A 25,808-nucleotide genomic window follows, 5' to 3' on the forward strand; every position below is an offset into this window, starting at 1 on the left:
CCCACACAAAAAAGAGTCAAGTCTAGCAGTGGAGCAAAATACAACAATTTAATCAAGCCCATATGGTCACAGATCAAGACAGGTAGTGGAATCAAACATTACAACACCCTGCCTAAAGAATTTGTCTGGGTTGATGATGTCAGGAAACTTGTAGATAGGTTATTGGTGATAGCTGGGGAGGAAAATGCTGGCAACCACAATTTTTACAATGAAAAAGTTGGAATTATGGACATGATAAGCACCAAATTATCTAATTTTATAGTGAATGACACTAAGGGCATTGGATATCTTATAAAAATTATTAATACTCTACCACCTAAATTTTGGAATATTTCTGAGGGTCGGGGCCTGGTTAATGACATTATAAACAAGCTGCCATTTGAACTACACATTCCAGGCTATCAGTATTGTGGTCCAGGCACAAAATTGGACCATAGATTAAACAGAGGTGATCCTGGTGTTAATCCTTTAGATGCTGCTTGTAGAGACCATGACATAGCATACAACACAGATTCTGATCTTGACAAGAGACATGTTGCAGACAAGAAATTAGAAGAGGCTGCATTTGGTAGATTTGTAAGCAAAGATGCTTCTTTGAGTGAAAAAATAGCAGCATTGGGAACCACCATAGCTATGAGCACCAAACAAAAACTGGGGTGGGGGTTGTGAATATGTATATAATAAACCTACAATGAAGGCCAAGGGTGTTATGTATCAAATACCTTATGCAGGTCTCAAATCTCTTAAAACTATTGACAGTCTTTTAACCAAAAAGCAGCGCAAGAAAAAAAATTCTTGTCTTGCAAAGGGACATGGTATGAAATTGTTGCTTAGTACCCCCCAATTAAAAATATTACAGCAATCCAGGAAAAAATCACATGTGGGGGGTTTCATATTTACTATCCCTGCCATCTTAGCAGCACTTGGGGCTGTTGGGAGCTTGGCTGGGGGATCAGCTGCCATAGCAAAAACAGTAATAGATGCCAAGAAAAATAGGGCAGAATTAGATGAGCAGAGGCACCATAACCTGGCCATGGAGAAAAAAGGCAAAGGTATTAAGAGAGCCATGAATAAGTTTAAAAAAAACAAGAGCCGCTTACAAACCAAGATATTGAAGCTTTAATCAAGCCACTGAGCATCAAATATTTTAGAGGTGTGTACATGTCTGATTCTTTACCAGAACAACCACTCAACAAAGAGTGTGGCATTGTTAATTTGGATAAGTACAAAAATCAGGGCACTCACTGGATTTGTTATCTTAAATATTTAAACAATGAGGCATTTGTGTTTGATTCATTTGGAGGTGTTCCACCTGAAAATTTAATAAAATATCTAAATTCAGCTAATCTTTATTACAATAATGCCCGTGTTCAAAACTTCAAAGATGTTAATTGTGGACATTTGTGTTTATCTGTTCTTAGATATATGTCTCAAATAAATAAACCATCAATTGAAGATTTTCAAAAAGCCCTGTGGTATCTGAAACATCATGGGGGTATTCCATCTCACCAGCCAAAATTCAATATTGAAACTCAAATTACATGATGACATAGTGTATCCCAAAACAATAGCTCTCAGAGCATTTTACGGCATGTACTTGATCCCTAATATTACGCACCACAACAACAAAATTGCAGTAGGGGATCAAAAAATTGTCATCACTCCAGGGCAATATAATCTATCCACTCTAAATGCTCAATTACCCAGAGGTGTAGTCTTAAGTCAAAATTCTGTCACTCACAGAGTAGAGATTGTATCTGCTACAGAAACAGTGGATCTGGGTACTATAGGAGAACTGCTAGGCTTTGAGAACAACACAAAACTTGAACCAGCAATCAAACACACTGCTATGAATATACCTAAATTCTTAGCCATAGAGACTCTGAATATTCACTGTAATGTGGCCGAGGGTATGATCACCAAATCAAATGGCATAGGCACTCACAAACAAACCGGCATCATTGCAACATTCAAACCTAATTCCGAATTCATGGAGCCAATCATCTACAATCCATCCCCAACATTATATTTTCCTGTGTGCCATAATAGAATAGATTATATTGAATTGATGGTCACTAATGAAAAAGAAGAATTAGTTGATTTTGCTGGAGCCACAACAACTGCAATCATAGAGATTAACATTTAAATAAAAATACATACAATGGAAAATATTGAGAGTTATGAGCTACAATCATTCTCCCCAAACAGGAGGACATTTGCAAATTTAAATCAACCCAACACAGAAATTGAAGTTGATCTTGATGTAGGGGATGGATTTATACACCCTCACAGAGCAGATCTATACATCAAATTTGATGTTGTAAAGCTCGATGGTACAGATTATCCGGCAAATTCAAATATAAGATTGGTGGACAATTTTGTGCCGCATCTATTCTCTGAAATTGAGATCAGAAAGCATGGTGTTGTTATAAACAGAGTGGATTATCCCGGCATTACCTCCACAGCTTTGGCCACATTAAAATTATCCAAAACCGAGGCTTCTTACTACAAGATAGGTGGATTTGAGGCTGGTGATAAAATTATATCTAAGAGCCACACAGTGCTGTTCCCTATGCGCCTATTGCCAGGATTCTTCTCAGATTACAAAGATATTATGTGGAAGGGTGGTTTAAGAATTACATTTAGAAGAGCTGCAAATGATAATAATGCTTTGATGAGGTACAGCACATTAAACCCTACAGGAGAAGCTCTGCCTAATACCCTACCAGATGCAGGCAAATGCATTATTCAGACTATGGAGCTAAGAATCCCTGTTGTTGAATATGAGGCCAGTTATGCTCTTAAATACAAAGCTGATATCCTAAAAAATCCACAGATTCCTCTGCAATTTTATACATATCAATGTGTACAGAAGCCCGCAACTGGTTCTTATTATGAGTTTGATGCTACAAATTCATTCTCCAGCATACAATATGACATGCCTGATTTTGTGGTGGTATTGTTTCAGACTGGAAGACACAACAATCAGGAAAAAAATTCAAGTAGATTTGATAACTGCAACATCAAGAACATATATCTTAAAAATGGCAGAAATGAGGTATTTCCTAGAGAAAATTATAATTTAGACATGTCCAAGAATGATTTCCTCAAATTATATGAGGCATTTACGGCATTCAAAAGGGTTACTACTGGCAATACTGACATGTATTACACACCAGATGAATTCAAAGCACAGAGACCTATGTTTGTAATCAACACCTCAAAAAGAAAACAAGTTGTGGTGAATGACAGGACAAATATTAAAATTATCTGTGAATTCCATGAGGCATTACCTGATGACACCATATGTAGTGTTATTCTCATAGGTGAAAAATCATATATTTATGATGTAAGAAATGAGAGAGTCACGGAGCAATTCTAGAGGGTCTCTGCATATTGCATTTTTTTTAATAAACAAATTGAAGCTGGTATCCAATTGAACTTAAACCAGAAGTAAATATGTATGGGTGTGTGTGTAGGTGGCTCTTATAAGCAGCTTGGCCTAGTTTTAAGTATGACTAAAAAAATATCAAGAGGGGCATATTTTTGACAGGTTTATGGACAACAATCTCACAGAAGTGCCTTTTGTAAGTGTAGACAAATCAATCTGAGGGGGTTCATACTTTCCGAGAAATTCCCGAGGGCATTTTTACAAAAATCTTTGATTAGGCAGGGTTCCACACTTGAGCAAAAAGCTCATGTAGGCATGTTGAGCTTGTTTTAAGTGTAGCCAAATCTGCTTGAGGGGGGTTCATACTTTCTTGGGTTTATCCTATATACTTTTATACTACTTTAATGAATGACTTCTAATTCTAAAGGACTGCTTGGTTGGAGTACAGTGCATATCACCGCATTAATATGAGTTATTAAGGCAGTATTTATTTATTTAAATAGTTTTGAAAGAAATATTTGAGAATTGAGACTTAATAGTTTTTATATTAAAATGTGTACATTTTCAGTCCCGTTTTGTCCCTTTTTCCATCACTAAATATGGAAAATGTCCCGTTTTGATGTTTCAAAAATCTGATCACCTTATTCCAGTGGCTTGTTCATCTTGAGTTGACGTTAACGCATCGTCAGAACTGGTACAAGCAGTGGCGGCGATTAGGGAAGGCGGGGGGGGGGGCAGCTGTCCTCCACTTTTTACCACTTTTGCCCCTGCACTATGCTAAACCTTATGTATTGTGGGATCCATGATTATTCCCGTGCAAATTGTCCATGACTACATTCATTAATTTTTCTCTTGCATCCTATATGTTTTTAAGCGATGGATTTTTAAGTATGCTGGTGCAGAAGTTGTCAACAGCTTCTTTTGAGTTTTCTTTTAATTCTTGAAGCTCTTATTGGGTCAAATAAAGTGTATGAACATGGTGATGGACAATTTGCACGGCATTACTCATGGATCCCACTGTACCAAGGAAAAGTAAACTGTCCTTGCCCCCCCCCCTTTTGCACCTTCTCCCCTTAGTTTTGGAACCCAATCGCCGCCACTGGGTTCAAGTAAATCGTAAATAATAATATTAATGCTATTACTAATAACAATAATACAGGTACTCACCCTTGTGGCATATTCCCACAAATTTCCAATGCACCTGTGGAGATTTCATCTGACATTAGTTTCCGCTATTTTGGTCCAAGTTGTTTCTCCCTTTCTTAGAAGAACTGTCAATATATATTTTTTAATAGTCAGGGTTACCAACTGCTGAGACTGTGTAAATTATTTCGCTATCCTTCTTTTCGGAAGGAGAAAAACGGACCCATCTGCTTTTCCAGTTCACCGCTTTCATAAGCACACTAGCGCCACAAGGAGCAAAAGTCCAGCTTTGCAAATAGAAAATGTGGGTTAGCACTTTGCATAACAAATCTCGAAGCAACTGAGGAGGACATGAGCTTCAGACAGGTGCACAAAAACCATTACGTACTGAATCGCCGGTTCCACATTACAGCCATATAAAAACCATCCTTCGTGCATGAAGCAGAAGTGTGTTGGCGTAAGTAATCCACAATGTCACACGACGCTGCGAAGGTGTTTCTATTCGTTAGCTGACAAGAAAGGCAAACGAATGCATGAGTAACTCCACATTCAAAGTCTTGTTTGTGTGGGATTAATGCACGTCTTTGCCATGGTGTTATTTTCAACGTGTTGACTTAGTCAAGTTTATCTTGAATTTCCAAGTTTTTGCCTTAACTTGTATGATACACAAGTTTTCTTTTGGTGTATCTTCTTCGTGGTAGACTCCACCAAGTGTTACAGAATGCTCTTGCATACACACAACGTACTTTTAAATAGAGTGCTGTGAATTAATCTAATTTCAAAACACCCTTCGTAAGAGAACTACTTCCTAATTCCAGAAATCTCGGAAATGCTTGATAATAATCATACCCGTTTTTACCTGTGACGTATTGCCGCCTTCGCGAAGACAATTTCGAAATGCTGATATAAAAAAAATGCCCGTGTAAAAGAGACTGTAGGATAAGGGTGCGGGGACGGCCAATTGCTTATAGACCCCAACCGAGACCGACAAGACTTCATAAAAATCTACCAGACGTTTCGAGACGAGAACGAGATAGAAGTGTAAAGCCGAGGGGAGATAGAGACTGAAATGGTATTTGAAAAATATGTCTGAACCAAATTTTCAGCGATTTCTTCACATATACGAGCAAGCCGATATCTACCCGATTGATTATATTTGGAGAAAAGTCATATATTTTGTTTCAGGATAAAATCCCGTTTTAGGAGGGTTCGTAACATCAAGGATAGGCGTCAAACAAAAACTTGTAAATGCAATTTAGGGAGCTTCCAGTCCGAAGCGACAAGCAAAACGTGTCGTTTGGAAACGACATGAAGTACATGAAACCTCTCGAACTATAAGGGAGAATTCACACCGAAGCGACAGGCGACACGTGTCGCTTAGGAACAAACTGATCAGCAGGAACGTTTCACACCGTAACGGCATGGCAAGCCGCACAAGCCTGCGCTCGATTAGTGAGATCGTCAAGCGACATGTATCGCTTGTCGCTTCGGTGTGAAATCTTCCTAAGGCTTTGTGCCATAACCAACACTGCAGAACCGAAGCGACACAAGCTGCACGTGTCGCTTGAGCCTGGCCGTTTTATGAATACCATGCCTCGTATCGCCTCGGTCTGTTGTTCGCTGGCGCCCGGTGAATTCTTGCTTACAGACTCAAGGAGCCCGTGTCGCTTCGGTCTGAATGCTCTCTTAATGGCCTCTATGCTGAGTAAGTTTGCGCGGTGAGACGTTGTATCTTTGCTTTACACTATATTTCGAGACCGAGAACGAGACAATAACTCTAGACGAAACCGAGCCTCGTCTCGTCTCTATACCGTCTCAACCCTGAACGGCTTCAAGAAAAAGCGAACCCTGAACTAGCAGAAAGAAAATGGAAAGTTAAAATTGAAGGCACTATTTGATCAAAGGGAGGGGGGAACCCCCGAAGTAGGCCTGCCTCCACCCCCATACATTCGAGGGTATATGCTATACGCTTATGCTCTGGTGCCTTTAAATAAACCAGGACGTCTTTTGCTCCGAATTTATCGGTTCCCCCGCTTTATTTTCCTTTCTTTATTGTTCTTTATTTATAATACATACACGTACAGTGGGATCCATGAGTATTACCGTGCAAATTGTCCATCGCCATGTTCGTGCACTTTATTTGACCCAATAAGAGCTTCAAGAATTAAAAGGAAACTCAAAACAAGCTTCTGACAACTTCTGCACCAGCATACATAAAAATCCATCGCTTAAAAACACATAGGATGAAAGAGAAAAAATTAATGAAAATAGTCATGGACAATTTGCACGGTAATACTCATGGATCCCACTGTACATCAAACAATATATATATCGTACTAAAGAGAGAAGAGAATAAAGAAATGAAAAAAAATATATTTAGTTATAATCTCTCTCTAGACCATTCCGGTGTCCATAACGATTCATATTTATTGATGTATGACATTTGTAAATTGATGTTAGCTATATATTTTTGATATTAGGAGTGCATATTATTTCCGTACATTTTCCATGAGATATTAACATTTGAGTTTAAATAGATAAAATTATGATTAATATTGCAGAATGATGATACAAAAAATATAATTACACTAAATAGTTATAAATTATAATTATATAGTTATAATTATAACTATTTAGTGTAATTATTATAACTATTTGATTATTTTACTTCGACCGATTCTCTAGATACCGCAGACTTAATTGTGGACAAACAAACAAAAAGAACACAAATAGGCTCTCTGTGCATAGTGTCTCCCAATAAAGTATGCAACGAAGTCTTTGAGCAACGTTAGGTTTTGTTTAGATAGACACATATATAATTAATGTTATACAAAGCAAATTTAAAAACTAAATATTTACTGTCATTTTGTGAGGGCTCCCTGGTTACATAAAATAATTATCTAGGCTGCAGCCTGGCACCACTGCGCAAGCTGCTCCTGTAAAATCAGAGCTTTTGAGAGTTTCAGCCGCATACACCTAGGAGAACTGGCCGGATATGGCATTTGAGTGAAATTGATCAAGACGTTTCAAGATGTTAGACTTTAATCCTACCCATAGGCGCCAACTCCATGGGGCTTAGGGGGGCTCGAGCCCCCCCAATGTTAATGATGTGGGAGCAGAGCCCCCCCCAATAATTTTGCTTAAGAGGATCTAATGTATTATTTTTCTTCACTTTCTTCACTTTACTCTGAATTTTGGCACATGAACTTAACTTTAAATACACATTTGAAATGTTCTATACCATCAACTTTGGGGGGTTGAGACCGATAAACCATCAACTTTCGGGGGCTATGACCGGAAACAGCAAAACACCTAACTCATAACTATATACTAAGTATGTATATAATTATTATTTACTATTATACATATGTTAATCAGAGACATAATGAATTTAGCCAACGACTTTAGGAATATTATTGATGTGAATGAGAAGGCTGGCCATACTGGACTGCGACCACTTTGCCCTCGTCGGTGGACGTTGAGAGCCTCCAGTATGCAACAGATCTTAAGGAACTATGAAAACCTTCTCAATTTTCTTGAGAATTTTTCTGAAGAGGATTCTACTGCCGCAACATTAAAATGTGCTGGATATCTGGAGACAATGCTTCACTTCAAGACATTTTTCTTTCTCTCCCTCTACTGCCATGTGATGGGTCAAATAGAAGAGGTAAACTGTAAGATTCAGTCTCAACGCATTGGTTCTACAGAAGTAGAAGCAAAACTAAAATACTTGACTGACATCTTTCAAGAAAAGCGAATGTGTTTTGAGCAGTTCTAGCTGGTCCCTAAGAGACTTGAAAATCCTGATGCTGCCAAACATCACAAGTTCTACACTACAAAATAGTATTATAAATCAATATACACTGACGTGTGTGACACAGCAAAATCATGTGTTAAACAAGGACATGAATCTACAGGACTACAAAAAGTAACAGCCGTAGAGAAAGAATGCATCTCAGCTGTGAACAGTTGCACAACAAAGTTTCAGCAAACGCGAGAATTCTTTCGCAAAGATTTGGATGCCGATAGGCTCTCCTTACACATGTCCATGCTTGGTGATATTGCCAAACAGAAGAAAGTGGTTCTAACTACCATGCGTGACATAAGGAAGTTTCTTTTGGAAGACAGCACCCTCCAGGAGCCAAATTCATGATGGTCCTCAGCACTGTGCCAGTGACGACAGCCACAGCCGAAAGGTCATTCAGTGTTATTAACCGACTAAAGACATATTTGAGATCTACAATGAGGCAGAAGAGACTAAGCAGCTTAGCGGTACTTCACATACATCAAACTGTGCTTGATAATTTGGACCTGAGACCGCTCGTTAATGAGTTCATAAAAAATAACCCACTGCGTAGAGCAACTTTTGCTTTATTTTTAGATCATGTTCATATGTTTTTGTCGTGTATGTCAATTTATATCTTAGGGTACATGCTATTTGTTTTTATTATTGCAAAATTAAATTTAAAAAGTAAAATATTGTAGCAAGAACAAAAAAGTAAAACCATTTTCCTGCGATTTGTGTTAGCATTTATGTAAATAATTAAATAAAACTGTTAAATATTGTAAATATTGTTTATTTTATGGGTTATTTGCAACCCATCACATGTCTGTTGCGGACATTAAAACATGCCCATGCCCTCGCCGGGACTCGAACCTGAGACCTCTGGATCAAAGCGGGTTGAGTCTACCACCCAACATGCTCGGCCACCGAGGTCGGCATAAAACTTTTATGTTGGTCTCTTAATGTAAATACATACTTTTCAATAAAAATGTTAATTGTTATCTAAAAAAACAAATGAGCAGACACAATAGACATAAATAGACTTTGAAACATTTTCTAAACGTTTTTCATGTTACATTTCATTTGCATGAGGAATATAATAGCTGCTTAAAAACTGCTATACGAAGACGTATTTTTTTATTTTTTAGAAAAGAGAGGGAGTGAGTCATCATTCATTTATTTCAGTGATCAGAGCCCCCCCAATAATTTTGACAAGTCGGCGCCCCTGATCCTACCTTAACAAAACTTTGGAGCAGGAGAACTTTTCGCTGTTCATATACTGTATGTATTCCCTTTCACACTTTATTCAGGCCTTAAGTTAATTTGAACCAATGATCTTCAAAAGATACATACATTTTAGGCCCTAATAGCATTTGTAATATTGTATTACATTGCAATTTTTCTACTTGATATAAGTTTTTATGTTATCAACACATTCTCCCCAATTATTACCGAATAACCTTCAATAGGCTTCTTCCCGGCCTCCGAGGCTGAGTGGTTAGCATAGCGTACTACGACGCCACGAGTCCTGAGTTCGAATCCCGGCCTGGGCATGGGTGTTCTTTGTGAGTGTGTCTTCAATTTCATAATACATCACTTATCCTCATCGTCGCGATTAGCTAAAAGTGGAAGAAGAGCGACGCGAAATAACAAAAATTAAACCATTTAATGAGTTTTGATTGATATTGATTGACTGTAGATTCGGTCGTAAAATACAGCAAAGAAAGCAACACAAGTGCAGCCTGAAATTCAGACTAACGCTGATACATAATGCATATAACTTAAAGACATAAGAAAAGTACATGGCCAGTTTGACAGGCGATTATGAGGGCGTAAGGGGGCCCTTGCACCCATTTCTTTACCACTTTTGACCCTGCACTATGTTAAACCTTATGGTCTAACAAGGTAAAGTAAACTGTCCTTGCCGCTCCAGTTTTGGCACCTTGCCTTAGTTTTGGAACGCAATCGCCGCCACTGGGTGTCAGTATTCATAAGGTTAACATTTTGATTTGTTTTAATTGGCTAAATTTCTCTCCTGTCTGTTTACACAGGCAGTTGATTCCATGCTCTACTTGCCAAATGCCAGGAATAGTATGGGGATTTTGATCCACGCTTTGCCTTGTTACATTCTATAGTACACTATATAAAAAAGTAAACACCACGAAAACTGTCTAGTCATCACGCCATCCATCTACAGTGTTGCCAATAACCAACAATTTCAACTTTAGATAGCAGACTGAGATACTGTACTGTACGTTTCACTTTGTTGATTCACATGTTGTGCGAAATATCTGATGATTTTTTGAACGCATATTTTCGTCTGGATTCAAGCTCTTCTACGTTTGAACGTGAAATCGTGTGCGCTGTATATAGCGTAAGAAGATAGAAATGTGATGTTTAATACTTTTCAAACTTATCCCGACACTACACTGTAAATATTATGAACTGCACGTGTGTACAACGTGCCTGTCACTTTAAAACATTCCTTTCTTACCAACCGGTTTCGAACAGTCGAAACTCTGCGTATGTTGTCTTGTATCTGTAACAGCTAAATTACACATACCCTAATATAGCCAGCCGAAGGTCACACGATTTTGCGTATGATGCACTGAGCAGTTTTGTACGTGTATATCTTGTATTTTTGGACATTTTACCCTAAGGCTACCTCCCACAAACTGCAGAAGAAAATAATTCCTTCTAAATGAAATAACTTTTGCCCCATGTTCTAGAGCTGCCGCCGTTGGTGATTTGATTTGAGTTGGTGTTATAAGTCCATTTTGTGCACAGTAAGGCTAATTGGGACTGGACCTACAGTTTAAAGTGGAACCACTATGTGCCTCTACAGGATATCGAGCCCGGGACCCCTTGATTACAAGGCGATGACGCTACCACTGCGGCATCGGGGAGGCCCGTGCCATTACAAGACCTCTCGCTTCCGATATACTCGTATGATGTCTACCGAACATAAATTTGAATTACGATTCTAATAGGCAAAAAAAAGGACAAGAAGAATGAGTTTTACAAACGTCAGAAAGGCATTTCGGAAAATTTTCACTTTCACTACATGCTAAAGATATGTGCGTAAAAATAAGCGGGACGTTACTGGATGCCTCGCCGTTTTGCTGTCAAGCGCTATCTCGGCCCCGAGCCAAACTGAACGCACTGTATTTTAAAAATAAGGCTATCATTCTTCATCATTAAAACCGTAAATTTATAAGATAGTCGTGTTTTATTTTTATTATTATTATTATTATTATTGGAGAATGGAGGAAAGTAGGGGGACCAGGGTAGAAAGTTGGGGGAAGGGCCATGGTGGAAAGTTAAAAAGTAAAGTGCTCCCTGTGACTTGCACCACGCCATGAAGGCGAATAGGGGTGTGGAGTTAGGGCCTCACATTTTCTTGATCACGGCCGAAGGCGGGGGTGATGTGATCAACACCATGCCCCAGAGTTTCTTACAGTTATCCACTTTGGATCCCACTTTATACTGTAGGTCCAGTCCCGATTAGCCAATTAATTAAGTTATCTACTTTATACGACGCTGGATGGGCGCCGTAGCTGCTGCGGTGATTAAACCTGGGTCTCTCGCATGGTAGTCAGACGCCATAACGACTGAGCTACCGCGACACGAGTGCATTTGGGATCAGATATTTTGAATTTCGCACGCGACTCTTGTGAATTGGAGGGAAAGGACCTGAAATAGTATGTAGCCAGTGGCGTGCCCAAGGGAAGAATTGGTGGGGGTCATGTCTAAATGAGGCCTAACTTCTAAAATTCTACGTAACTTTCTCCTTTCGAAAATTCAGAGGGTACCAGTTTCGTATGGGCACAACACCTCTCACTCGTTTATTTTCTCATTTTTAACATTCGTATCTACATATTCTGCATTGCGAAAGATTCTTCAATGTGGAATTATGCTTTTTTCACGAAAATTATTTCAATTTTTCACATTACGAGTGCTTGCGTAACACACAATATGGCGGGCACAGCTTGACTAGCGTTGTGGATCATCAGTGGGTATGTAGTGTTTTCAACCTTCGGTAAAACTTTACTATACCGGAGACGGATTTCTTCAAATTTACAGGAGGAAGTACGTACGCAAATCATTTTCTGTAGCGTTGCTGATGTTCGGGAATGTAGTTTTGATCCAGTTTTATGCGAATGCATGTGGTTTTCTACGAAAATCTATTTCCGATGCGCTATTGCTGCTGCCGCCACGATGTTGTCCGTATATGCTAAATTGAACGAAAGGAGTGCTAATGGAACCTAACCTAACAGGCCTAACCTAACCTAGTAGGCATACCTCGTCCCCGTGATGGTTCGTGGGGCTATCGTGAATTTTTGGGCTAACGTCAATGGTTTTTGGGGCTACCCGTGGATGGTTTGTGGGAAATAAGGAACAACAGTAAGTACTCGTTAATGTAAGAAATAGACATTATTTTCGTTATAAATTCATTATTTCACATAAAGAAATGTTCCGCAATGCAGAAGAGTACGTTAGTAATGTAAAAAATTGTGAAATAAATCATTGATAGGTGTCTCCGGTATAGTAAAGTAGTACCCCAACCTTCTTAACCGAAAAATGCCCCACAAACCATTCACGCATAGCCCCACAAACCATTTACGGTAAGGTAAGGTTAGGTTAGGTTCGGCTATTGTGTTTCGGAGAGATATTTCTCTTGAAAAATTCATTAATTCCCGGTGAAATTGATTCCAAGATGAAAGAAAATACCTGCACGAGCTTTGAAAATGCTACAGAAACTCATTTCCGTAAGTAGTTTCTTGTGTAAAAATGAAGAAATAAGTTGTGCCAATATGAAACTGTTACCATTCAGGGTACGCCACTGTATGCAACTCACTCCTTACACCTTCAGTAATGAAAACAAATAAGTATACCCATTCCCCAATTTAACACTATATGTTCTGCAAAAAAGGAGGTCCTGTTTCAGTTGGAATGAAGTGTAATTCCTGCAATCTTAACAACTTTAACATATTATGATGCTCACTTTGTCTTACCTGTAGCTCTTGTGAAGCAGTTACGGAAGCCATCACCTGCTGTCAGTCACGTAGAACCTGTTTTCCACAAAATACAATACTGCAGAGGGACAGTTAGCGTAGGTCCAATGTGTTCCTTGTTTTTCTTTCTCACCTGGTTAGGTTCATTCCTTGCCACTGGAAGTTCACTCACACCTGCTTCTGCAGTTTGCCTTTCACGAGTGTATTCCAAACAGTTTCTCATTGTTCTAGGACCTCACCGTTAAACAATCAATTCTCATACTTCCCTTCTTCGTTCCACGTGAAATTCCTTCCCCAACGTCTGTTTTTCCAAGGTGAACAGCCTTTGCATAGAGCCTTTGTATGAACTTACTGCACATGCTACAAAGATCCTTGAACTCTTGTGTACGTTGTAATCAATCAGTGGCATTGAGTATCATGTCTGCAGTGTTCGTCAATCATAGCAGGGGGAAAAAAAAACAACTATAAAAAGGCTGCATTTTTCGCAATCAGCTGTTTGACATACGGTAATTTGCAGCCAGCGTATTCAGGAAACCTGTGGGTGTATTATGTTGGTGGTGTGTAAATGGTAGAACAAATATTATATATTATCGGATAAATCCACATTATTATTATTATCATTAATTGAAGGAAAACATCAGTGTTGCCACAATCTAAGGGCTCAATTTCCTTTTCCAAGGGGCAAAATTTCCCTTTTTGAACCATTTTTTCCTTCACCTAAACAAATAAAATAATAATAACAATAATAATACTAATTATTATTATTATTAGCAGTGCTAGTAGTAGTAGTAGTAGTAGTAGTAGTAGTAATATTTCCGTTGGTCCATGCTCGTATGAATAAAAGATGAAAGAAAATGTTCACATACGGGAACTTTTCTAAGGTTGGAAGCGGCCCCGGCGCCCACCCAGCGTCGAATAACATGGGTACCTGGGGGAAACCCTGGGGGGTAAAGGCGGTCAGGGGCGTGATGCTGATCACATCACCCCCACTCATGACCGGATCAAGAAAGTGTGGGGCGTTACCCCCACACCCCCTATACGCCTTCATGGCGTGGTGCTATGCACAGGGGAGCACTTTACCTTTTTTTACCTTTTTACGTACGTACAGTGGGATCCACGAGTATTATCGTGCAAATTGTCCATCACCATGTTCGTGCACTTTATGTGACACAATAAGAGCTTCAAGAATTAAAAGAAAACTCAAAACAAGCTGTTGACAACTTCTGCACCAGCATACATAAAAATCCATCACTTAAAAACACATAGGATGTAAGAGAAAAATTAATAAAAATAGTCATGGACAATTTGCCCGGTAATACTCATGGATCCCACTGTACATGTCAGCTTCATCGTTTCCTGGTCAGATGCTCCAGGTTTGAATCCTGCTTAGGAATACATTAAATCGTTAATTCTCATCGTTACAATTATCCGAAGATACAGAAAAGCGACGTACAATAAACTTAAAATAAATATGCAGTAAGTATGTAATAGGTGCACTCTCGGTCCCCGGAATGACGTATCATTCATACCCCGGCACGTGGGCCAGACGTTATTAGGTGTACGGGAAAACGTTCGTGACTTACTTACGGTCCAGGTTTTTTGTTTGGTACTGAGACTGTCGTTTATTGTCGTACTAGTGCGAGGCGGAGATAAATACCTTGAAATGTTACACTGTTTTGTTTACCTTAGATATGTAGACTCGAACAATAATAACACACTAATAGCATAATACCAGATACCTGAAAAACATCAAATAATAACACTGACGAACGGTAAAAAATGTGAATATATTGTATCAACAAAATAGTATTGGAATCAACAAACTGTTTACATCGCCTCCTCAAACACTCACTCATTCTCTCTCTCATTCATTACTTCTGAGGTATTTTACACGTGAATATACATACAAATCATGAATCTGATTAACATACCATTCTTCAGGTCATTAGTCTGCCCGCTCCTGTGCTCTTTTAGATCAAATATGCGCCAGCCGTCGGAAAGCAGTTATCTAAAACAATTGGGTCGGCGTAGTTAAACCTTTCGTTCGAATGAACGTACACATCAAGTCGTAAGCACGACATTTACCAAGTTTCTCGGACGGGGGCAATACACACAAGCCTCTCTCTCGTCCAGTGAGAACAAATACACCATTGCATAGTGATGCAAAACTTAATAGGCTCCAGCTGCCGGAATACACAAATCAATCGTCGGCGCGAGCAAAAATTACATCAAAAACCACTATGCAATTAAAGAATACTACGTTCGCACGACCTTGCAATATAAAATACGCTCTCCACAAGTAAAAGGACTAATCGGTCAACTAAGCTAAATGACGCGACGGGGCGGTCGGTTACACAAAAATGGAGCACACTTTGACAATTTACACGGAAAATTAACGTTATGTAATGGAGCTTCTAACTCTGAATGCAGACAATCAAATTATACATATGAACAAGAACTGACCTTTTATATAACATTACTAAAAATCAGACACGGAAGTTAGGTTCGGGGTTCCTGAGTCACTTTGCAAATAAGTGAGACTTCGGCGTTTACGGTACGGCGTTCATACAAACAATACATGCTTACATGGACATAGACCATCTGAAGAATACTCTACCGGACTCTGCTACATTGCGTGGCCGTTCATCTTTCCTGGATGCGGGGTTTGCACTAGGTTCCTTTGCGACGAAAATGTTCTTCGAGGTCGAACGCGGCGAAGGATGATTGCGACGATATTGGGCACTTTCACTTTCATAGAACGTCGCGTGTGTCTCAGAAGCGTCGGCTGTACGTGGTCACGCGGCGGTCCGGAATCTTGCTAGTGTGTCGGGCATCAATCAAGCGTCGTCCTGGGATCATCTCTCTCTGGCAACGGGCTTCGGTTGGGCGTTGATCTGGAGTCATCCTTCTCTCTCTCTATGGTAACGGGCGTCGGTTGGACGTCGAACTCGAAACGTCCTTCTGGGCGTCGTGCAATGTTTGGCTTCGCAGCGTTGCGTGTTGGTCGTTGGCCGTGGCGCCGGGTGGCTTCACCGGATGTTGGTGGTACCTCGTTGCGGGCGTCGGGGAGGCGACGGCCTCCTTCCTATATCTGTTAGCCGACCATCCTTATGATAGTCCACGCTTGGTAAAAGCAAACCACCGCGTAATGCTTCACCAAATAAAGCACACACTGGTAACTCTCTATCGACAATTCGCTCACGGTACGTAAGAAAAACAAAGTCCACGGAGACAAAACAATAGTCACGCGAGAGTGTAGCGCGGAGGTGCTCTCTCTACAAAATCCGGGTAAAACTGTGTCGTGAACTCCAAGTCTTGCCGATTTATACCGGATTCAAAATTATCCGTTGAAACACGTTAGAGTGGCTTGGCTTGGGTTTCCGAAGAGATGGAAATGACCTCTGGTCCATTGTCTCGAAACCCGGTCACGAGACGCGTCCTCGATTCTTGCAAGCTTGGGCTCCAGCTGATTATCCTGGTCATCCGTGAAAAATAGTTTCGGCCTCCCGTGGCGACTTCTCGGTCGGTCCCGACGAAAAAAAGTCTTCCCTTTCTCCATGACGACCCGTGTTGGTGCAAATATGCCAAGTACTATGCCGTTTTGACAGTTCGGCTGTCACTCAGAAAAACTCGTCTTCCAACTCCCGACGTCTGGCTCGGACACAAACTTTGTCACAAAAATAAACCAAACCTCAACGTTACATTTAAACATACTAGAATCAATAAACAGAAATGATTAATATCGAACTGTGTTTTTCACACGTCACTGGATACCGTGACAAGTAGATACAGGCTTGTATTCAAGGGAGCAGAAATAAGGAGGAACAGGAAAAAATGTGGATATGAAACTGGAACTTAACTTAATACTGTTATAATGTCGACTCAGATGTCATAAAATTTCCCTGAAATTGTGGTATTTTTCATCGAAATTCCCTTTTCCCTTTTGGATAAAATTTCGGTCTAAATGTGGCAACACTGGAAAACATTACAATTGTATAAAGACACCCAAATTTCTTTCCTGAGTAACTATTGGATCTACTGGATTTTCAGTTTTTATTGTTTTACGCACAGATAGGGTAGTCGGAACTGGACCTACACGTTTAGTGGGGATTTTGAAGACAAAATTGTTGGTGGAGGAAATCCCCCTGCCCTCCCCCCCGGCTCCAGAATTTCGCACCCTTCTGTGGATCATCTACTTGATGCGGTATCCATCTTCTCGTTCGGCCGAACCGACCTCCGTGGAGAAGTGGTTATCACAGCGCGCTACGGAGCCATTGTCCCGGGTTCGAATCCCGGCCTGAGCGTGGGTATTGTTTGTTCGTGTCCCTTCATCAGTTTCACCATATCATCACTCATCCTCATCTTCCCGATTAGCCCAAAGTGGCAGAAAGGCGAAGTAAAATAAACCAAATTAATCCAATCGTTCGGCCCAGGGCTTTAGATCCAGTAAACCCGGTACGGATGTACGAATTTAAGGTGTGGAAATGATGCGCTTAAGGACCACAATATCAGTGAACATGGCTCTGACCTTGATCTTGTCAGAATTGAACAGCGTCCGAGACTTTATTGCCAACTTTGTGTTCCAACAAAGCAATACAGCTTAGTTTAACCAAAGAGACAATGGCTCCTGCAAACTCGCGAATTAAAGTGCACAGTCATTAATTTTCTCCTCTCGCTTCCCCTTCTCTCGTACATTTTGACAGTGCTGCACGGTTTGTCAACGCAGGAACACGGGAAGTAAGAGATGATTGCATCGACCGCACCCATCCGCTCCCTTACGGTTCAAAATTCGACCATAGCGCCACAGTGGCAGTCTGGTCAGCCTGTAATTTAGATTTTAAGGAAGTGAGGGATTCGCGACTAAAATTAACCGATATGCCATCTGGTGGGACTTTCAGGAACTAGTCTAAGTAGGATACATTGTGTTGAAGTCGTTTAAAGCATGGGGAATATGCGAAAGAGTAAGGTCTACTGTTCAGGATTTCTTGTGCTCTAAATCGTTTTATGGGTCAGAACAAATGAAAAGTTTTCATGCATTTCCACCCCGTGGAATCAACAGAATGAAATTTGTAAATAAATCAGGGGAAACGTAATTGATTGACAGAGATTGGCATGGGGAACAACACTGTAATTCGGCAAGGAAATTACGAAGAATGCACGAGTCTATTTACTTTATTTTTTGAGAGATTGACAAGAAAGTAAAGTTTTAAATTGTACTTTATAAATAAAACTTATTTCTTTTTCGAAAAGTCTCTTACCCAATGCATTCATGTATTATGTATGTGTGAAACTTGGAACAGGTGCAAGTCGATTAAGATGAAAATAGTTTGATAATGAATTAATGTCAAATGTAACCAGAAAAAGAAAATGCAAATGCTTATGTTGCTGCTTCATTCAGTACGATGTCCTTTTTCAGTGAGGATATTCATGAAATCGTCAATATTATCGAGAAAGAACTGCAACGATATGTTCGCAATTTTCTCCTGCCAGCTTTTCAAGTATAGGTCAATTTCAATTTCTTTATTTTCAAATAATTTCCGAGAATCCCAGTTACAACATGAGGTGTAGATGATACAGCACTGCTTTGAAGAACCAGTGCGTATACATTAGTTAGAAGAGGTTATCTGAGATAAGGACGGTCGCTATTTAATATTCGCAATTTAATTGCATGGGTTTTAATTAATTCGCATGTACTTAGAATTCATTTGCACGTACTTAGAGTACTTTACATTTATGTATTTGCATGTTTATAACTTTTATGAATATATATTTATTTATTTTATGAAAAATATGTATATAGAAGGTAATTAGAGGTACTAAACGCTATGCATATGGTTTTATATTCATTACTGCAAAGTATGTAATGTATAAAATGTTAATATTAATGTTTATAGTATTGAAAATAAGAGTTTATGGTTTATGAACCGCTATGAACGGTGGTAATGGGTGTAGGTACAGGTCCAATTACGAAAGAAGATGGTCCCGGTACTCGAACCCGCGATATGTAATATTATTAATTAGTACTATGTAATAATGTTATATGTTATAAAAGACGATGGTACGAAATGCCAGACAGAATACTGTCTCCGAATCTCGACTCCGCTCTGATGCCAGACAGAGAGAATGAATTAATATTCCGCGCAGGTAGACGAGAAAGGAATCTGGGGAGTGTGCGTTCAAGGTCAAATGACGTCAGAACGTCACAACAAATAACGAACCTGATTCACCAATCAGAGAACGCGTCGGTAGATTTTCAGAACCGTTTTTTTTTTTCAAGGTTAACTAGTACGCAAGAACAGGGGAAAGGTATGCAATACTGTAGGGCATGGGAGGGATTGATCCAGACAACAAAGGATGTCTGGAAATGCGCAGCAATGGTCAAATTCTGAAGCTATGCGTCGCTTGTAGAACTGGTTTCCACCGTCAATTAATATTCCGCTCAGGGTTGCCCCAAGGCACAGGACGCTTTAGCGCAGGTTTTTTTTTATTTGTACTATGAAGAAGGGAGAGCTATCAGGGACGGGGCCTACAGTTTTCACCATTTGCTTTTATCACGGGGTAACGAACCTAGGACCCTTTGATTATTGATTTAGGTAGTAAATGTATGTTACTGTGTGCTATTTAACTTAATTTTGAGTTTATTTTTTACCAAACTTTGACTTTATGTCAAACATTTTCACAGCTCATCCTTTTTGTTACCAAAATAACACTATTTATACTATTCAGGCAAATATTTTTTATTAAATATTGGACTCACAAAGACAATTTTTCAACTTTTAACTTATTATTTTACAATTTGATATTAATCTTTTACAAAAATAACACTATTTGTACTATTCAGGAAAGACGTTTAGTTACATTTTCGACACACTAAGTGTGTGTTCTCAACTTCTATCTGTTTATTAGGCTTATTATTACTCAAATAACACAATTTCAGCTGTTCAGGCAACATTTTTTATTAAATTTTGGACTGACAAAAAGACATTTTCTAAACTTTTAACTTATTATTTTACAACTTTATGTTAATTTTTACCAAAATAACACTATTTATACTATTCAGGCAACATTTTTTATTAAATTTTGGACTCACAAAGATATTTTTACAACTTTTTAACTTATTATTTTACAATTTTATACCTATTTTTAACCTAAATAACACTATTTATACTATTCAGGAAAGATTTTTAGTTATATTTTCGACACACAAAGTGTGTGTTCTCAACTTTTATCTGTTTATTTCACAAGTTTAGGCTTATTTTTACCAAAATAACACAATTCAATCTGTTCAGGAAAGACTTTTAGTTACGTTTTCGACACACTAAGTGTTTGTTCTCAACTTCTATCTGTTTATTAGGCTTATTATTATTCAAATAACACAATTTCAGCTGTTCAGGCAACATTTTTTATTAAATTTTGGACTCACAAAGATATTTTTACAACTTTTTAACTTATTATTTTAAAATTTTATACCTATTTTTACCTAAATAACACTATTTATACTATTCAGGAAAGAGTTTTAGGTATATTTTCGACACACAAAGTGTGTGTTCTCAACTTTTATCTGTTTATTTCACAAGTTTATTCTAATATTTACTCAAATAACACGATTTGAACGTGTTTTTTATTACATTTTGGACACACACACACACTTACACACTTGCACAGACACACACACACATACACACACACACACACACACACTTACACACTTACACAGACACACACACACACACATACACAGAGAGAGAGAGAGAGAGAGAGAGAGAGAGAGAGAGAGATTTTCCAAGTTTACAGGATTATTCTCCACGTTTACTCAAATAACACAATTCAAATGTGTTTTGAATTAAATTTTGTACACACGAAGTGTGTTTCGTCAAGTTTTACCCTTTATTTTTCAATTTTATGCTTATTTTACCAAAGTAAGACCTCTTAGTCTATTCAAGAAAGAGTTTTCAATTATATTTTGGATGCAAAAGTATGTTTTGGCAAGTTCTGCCCTTTTATTTTACAAGTTTAGGCTTATTATTACTCAAATAACAACGAAAGTTTGTTTATTTTAGAGTTTTCTGAGTATTTTGTTACTGTTGTACTAGGTAAAAGTTTTCTAAATATATCAGATAGGGCTCTGTATATTTTTGTTTTTGCTATTTTGGAGATGATGCGATGAGATCAGCACCACTCTTCCTTCATCTGCTTTTTTATTTTATGTACCCTAATATTATTTTGAGGCTTAGTGAATTCTAGAGCCTATTTATGCAGGAGAGAGGGCTTGAAAATTTTGATCTCAGATAACCCACAACTATTTGTCAGAGTATTTTAAAGGATATTTTATACTTATTATGGGCCACTAGAATATCTAAGCTCGCTTAATTTTAATGCCTGTAACGCTGTTATTGTATTTCTAGCTAAGGCTTACTGGATAAAGTACACGAAATGTTTAACATTTCGACTATTTGCCAAATTTTTAGTGTAACAAAAATTATTGTGTGTCTATAAAGACTGAAATCCTTTTACCGAGGGGTCCACAACTGGACGCTTACCAACATTGTTTATTTTCTTTTTTAAATATAACCATTTATCAATATATTGACAATTCACAGGACAAGACGAAGTTCACAGACGACTGACTATATGAACCATAGGTCCACTTGCTAAACTTTTTTCTATGCTAGAAGAATAATTTAGCCTTATAGCCTTTTTCAAGGTATTTTTGAAGTATTACTGGTGTTTTGGGTGCATCAACATTTGGGTTATTTCCATTTGGTTTATTATACGAGGCTACAATCACTATCTGAACACTGAAATCCTCAGATTGAAACTTAAAGCTTAGGCTGTAACTAGGGACTTAGTATGTATATCGACAATTTATAGGACAACACGAACCTTACAAAGGATTGTAGGTGACGTAGGACCAGACGCCAGAGCTTTGTTAATCTTCAAGAAGCATTTACAGCTAATATTACGAGGAAATGAGGTTGATTTTTAATGTTTCACAAGAATCCTATCTTTTATACACCAAATATTTGCTTTTTCAAGTAACTACATGTACCAGAAGTACTTACAGGCCAACTCTAACTAGACTTCGATTTATTCTATATCAGGTGCTAAATTTATAAAGAACTATGATTGTGTATATTTCTGAGGAAGTACGCAAAAGCAGATTACCCGATTAAAGTATCTGAAAAACAGATTTTTCTATGTAAGTATATTTTTATTGACTGGATTATTTAACAGATCAAACAGGAGGACTGCAAAATTCATTAAATGTAGTTCTATAGTATAGGTGGTTTCAGAGATATAAAAAAACAAATATAAGATTTCGCTTTTTTTTTCTTCTGAGGCTAATCGCGACGCTAAGGGTAAATGGCGAGGAAATGTAACGGAGGAGAAACAGTCCCAAAAGTTATGGGCTGCATGTAAGTTAATACCACAGAGATATTACAGTAGGTGTAGGTTCTACCACCAGAACTTTTCTATCATAATAATAATGGTTATGCTGTACTGTTAGCTAAAGATGCTGATATTTGAGAAACTTAAAAGCTTATTTGCAAAATTTTAAGATAAATAATAATCTGGTAGACTGTAAACATATTTTATATCCATTCTGCGCAAGATCCGATGACAAAATTTAAAAATTGTAATCGCCCAGACAGGGACTCGAACCCTGGACAGATAGGTTAAAAGCCTAACGCTATACCAACTAAGCTATCTGGGCACAAGGTATTCTTTTCTTCAAAAGTTAGTTATGTTAAGAAATATATTGAAACATTTGAGAACACTCTTGGTCTGGTTCGACAGAGAAGGAGACAACATTTCCAAATTTTTACAGACTGGGTGTATTTTTCCACTATAGAGGCCTTCACTATATGTAATTCGAAACGCTAAAGTTCAGCTAGCTTCCAAAATTGAGGTAAAAATTGTGTTTGGCGAGATTAACAAGTTACAATTATATCCAGTTACGGACAAATAAAGCTAAAAGTCTAAGATTTGCTGTACTAGCCAAGTTTTAGTAACATTTTCTTCACTTTAGTACAAATATCAAAGAAATAGGTATATTTTATTTATAATTTGACAAAATGTACTAGTATTTAATTCACAAAGTTAGGTAAAAAACAGTATTTTTTAAAAATATTGTTACTGCCTTCAAATTTTATGTTATTTAGCCACTAACAACTGGTTTACACTGTTTGGCATCCTTTAAATAGGAAAATAAGGAATTATTTGTTTAGTATTTTTACTACTTTATATTTATTTAAGAAAACAATTCTACAGTTTAACTTAATTTTTAACAAATTGTTACTAATTTATATATCAAAGTTATGTTATTTAGAGTGTATGAAGGCGTATAAAGTTAATATTTGCACTTATCAGCGCAACTAACAATTATATTTTAAACACAAAAGATAATGTTTACAGTTAAATTACTTGAATCAGAGAATAATATTTTACAGTAATTGATTCATTCAGCACTAGTCAGTACTTTTATGCATCAGAAAGTTTTCTTAATTTTCTATTACGCATGCTATTTTGGGCTATTTTTAAAATGTATTTCTAGGGCAAACTGGTTTAATTTTCTGCTTATAATGCAAAGTTGACATAGTTTTCGCACAATGCATTGTACATTTGTTATATTCTCTATTTACAATCCAAATATTATGCTTATTTAATGTATAACTAACTAACTCTCTAGCCTTTTTAAACCCGAATGTTCATGGCTGCAGCAACACATGCCTTTCATCTGTCCCTGTCCTGAGCAAGATCTTTATACTCCTTTCCTTCCCTACCAATTTCCTTTAGGTCCATCTCTACATTATCCCTCCATCTTTTTTTTGGTCTTTCTATTGATCTTTTACCATCAGGTTTCCCAACAAGAATCCTGTATACTCTTCTTTCATCTCCCATTTGTACCACATGATCTACACACCTAAGTCTTCTTGATTTAATCATTCTAATAATATCTGGACATGAATACAAATTATGTACTTCTAATTTATGTAACCTTCTCCACTCATCTGTCTCCTCATCTGTTTTAGGCCCAAATATTTTTTTAAGGATTTTATTTTCAAATACTCTCAATTTATGTTCCTTTTTCAATGTAAGGGACCAGGTTTATTTACTGTATTTAACTTTCATTTTTTTGTAATTAACAAAACTTAAAAGTTTATACTGTAGTTATTATATCTTTTTCTATCAGCTTATTTTGAAATTAATATTATTAGTTATAGTCTTTGATTTATAACTATATTGCTTTTTTATCAATTTATCTAAGAGTACACGCAGACAAACACATGTGTACACACGTTTATGTAAATAGATATGCCTTTTTTCAATATTTTAGTATGAAGATTGCACTTTAGCTATTTAAGCAAGGGTAGGAAAGGTAGGATTTCTGAGAATTTGTTGCAGGATTTTGTTGTCCAAGTATAGATGAGAACTGAGCTGGGAGACTGTTTTGAACATTTTCATGATAGTTTGCATGTGAACTGTATGCAAATTGAGCACTATTGACTGTGCATGCTTCTAAGTTTTGCTGTTATTTTACATCAAGTCTGTGAGACTGTAGTCAGTTTTCCCTTTTCAAGTAGTTTTTATTGATTGTATTTGTATATGTTTTGGGGACTTAGCAGTTTTATGTTATGAGGCAGTTTGTTGTAGAATATTTTTACCGGATTGTTTTGAGATATTGAGTGTCTGCTGTTTTACTTGTAATTATTTTCCTTCTTGTGTTGTGTATTTGACTATATTTTGTCCAAGTTCGTAGTATTTAGAATAATTGTTATTGACTTGTAGATGTAGGGAGTAATAATCCTTTGCAAGATGCTCTATACTTTAGTCTGAACATTATTCTTAGTGTTCACTTTTGAAGCCTTAGTATTCTGGTAGTATTACTAATGTAGAGGTAAATTAGGCTGAAATGTAGGCATTTTTCTGATACATTATACTCACTTAGTTGTTTCAGCAGGTAGAAGTTGCTTGATGGTTTACTGTTGATGATGTTAATTTGCTCTTCTTATGTACTACGTATGATGTAGCTTACTTGAGTAATTGGAATTTTCTACTGAAAAAAGGATTGCTTGTCTATTTTATTCCTATGTTGTTGAGTTTGTCCATAAACAAGCCATGTTTTTACTCTATCAAATTCAAGCAGCAAGAGGAATACACAGAAACCAACATGGCATCCAGAAAGAGAAATCAATAGTCACACCCATAGCACAGTTTAAAAAACTACATAGCTGAAACCTTAGAGAAACATAAAACTGCAAACACAATATATCTAGATTCTTCCAAGGCATAGGATAGAGTAAAAACATGGCTTGCTTATGGACAAACTCAACAACATAGGAATAAAATAGACAAGCAATCCTTTTTTCAGTAGAAAATTCCAATTACTCAAGTAAGCTACATCATACGTAGTACATAAGAAGAGCAAATTAACATCATCAGCAGTAAACCATCAAGCAACTTCTACCTGCTG

General features: G+C 37.7%; 2 protein-coding genes across 3 annotated transcripts in view; one reads left to right on the forward strand and one right to left on the reverse strand.

Moving 5' to 3' along the window:
* Positions 1–13,402, reverse strand: part of sky (GTPase-activating protein skywalker) — a 116,372-nt gene extending 102,970 nt beyond the window's left edge. The window contains exon 1 of one of the 2 annotated variants that reach the window (XM_083112280.1): positions 13,334–13,402. The gene's annotated coding sequence lies outside the window, so the exon portion shown is untranslated. Of the gene's footprint in view, positions 1–4,558; positions 4,912–13,333 lie in introns of those variants that run through there. The other variant, XM_083112278.1, reaches the window with a different exon arrangement.
* Positions 1–25,808, forward strand: part of LOC145979564 (uncharacterized) — a 420,647-nt gene that overhangs the window by 167,279 nt on the left and 227,560 nt on the right. The window lies entirely within an intron of this gene.

The sequence above is a fragment of the Lepisma saccharinum genome, chromosome 26, assembly GCF_977018435.1.
Source record: "Lepisma saccharinum chromosome 26, izLepSacc3.1, whole genome shotgun sequence".
Lineage (NCBI taxonomy): Eukaryota > Metazoa > Arthropoda > Insecta > Zygentoma > Lepismatidae > Lepisma > Lepisma saccharinum.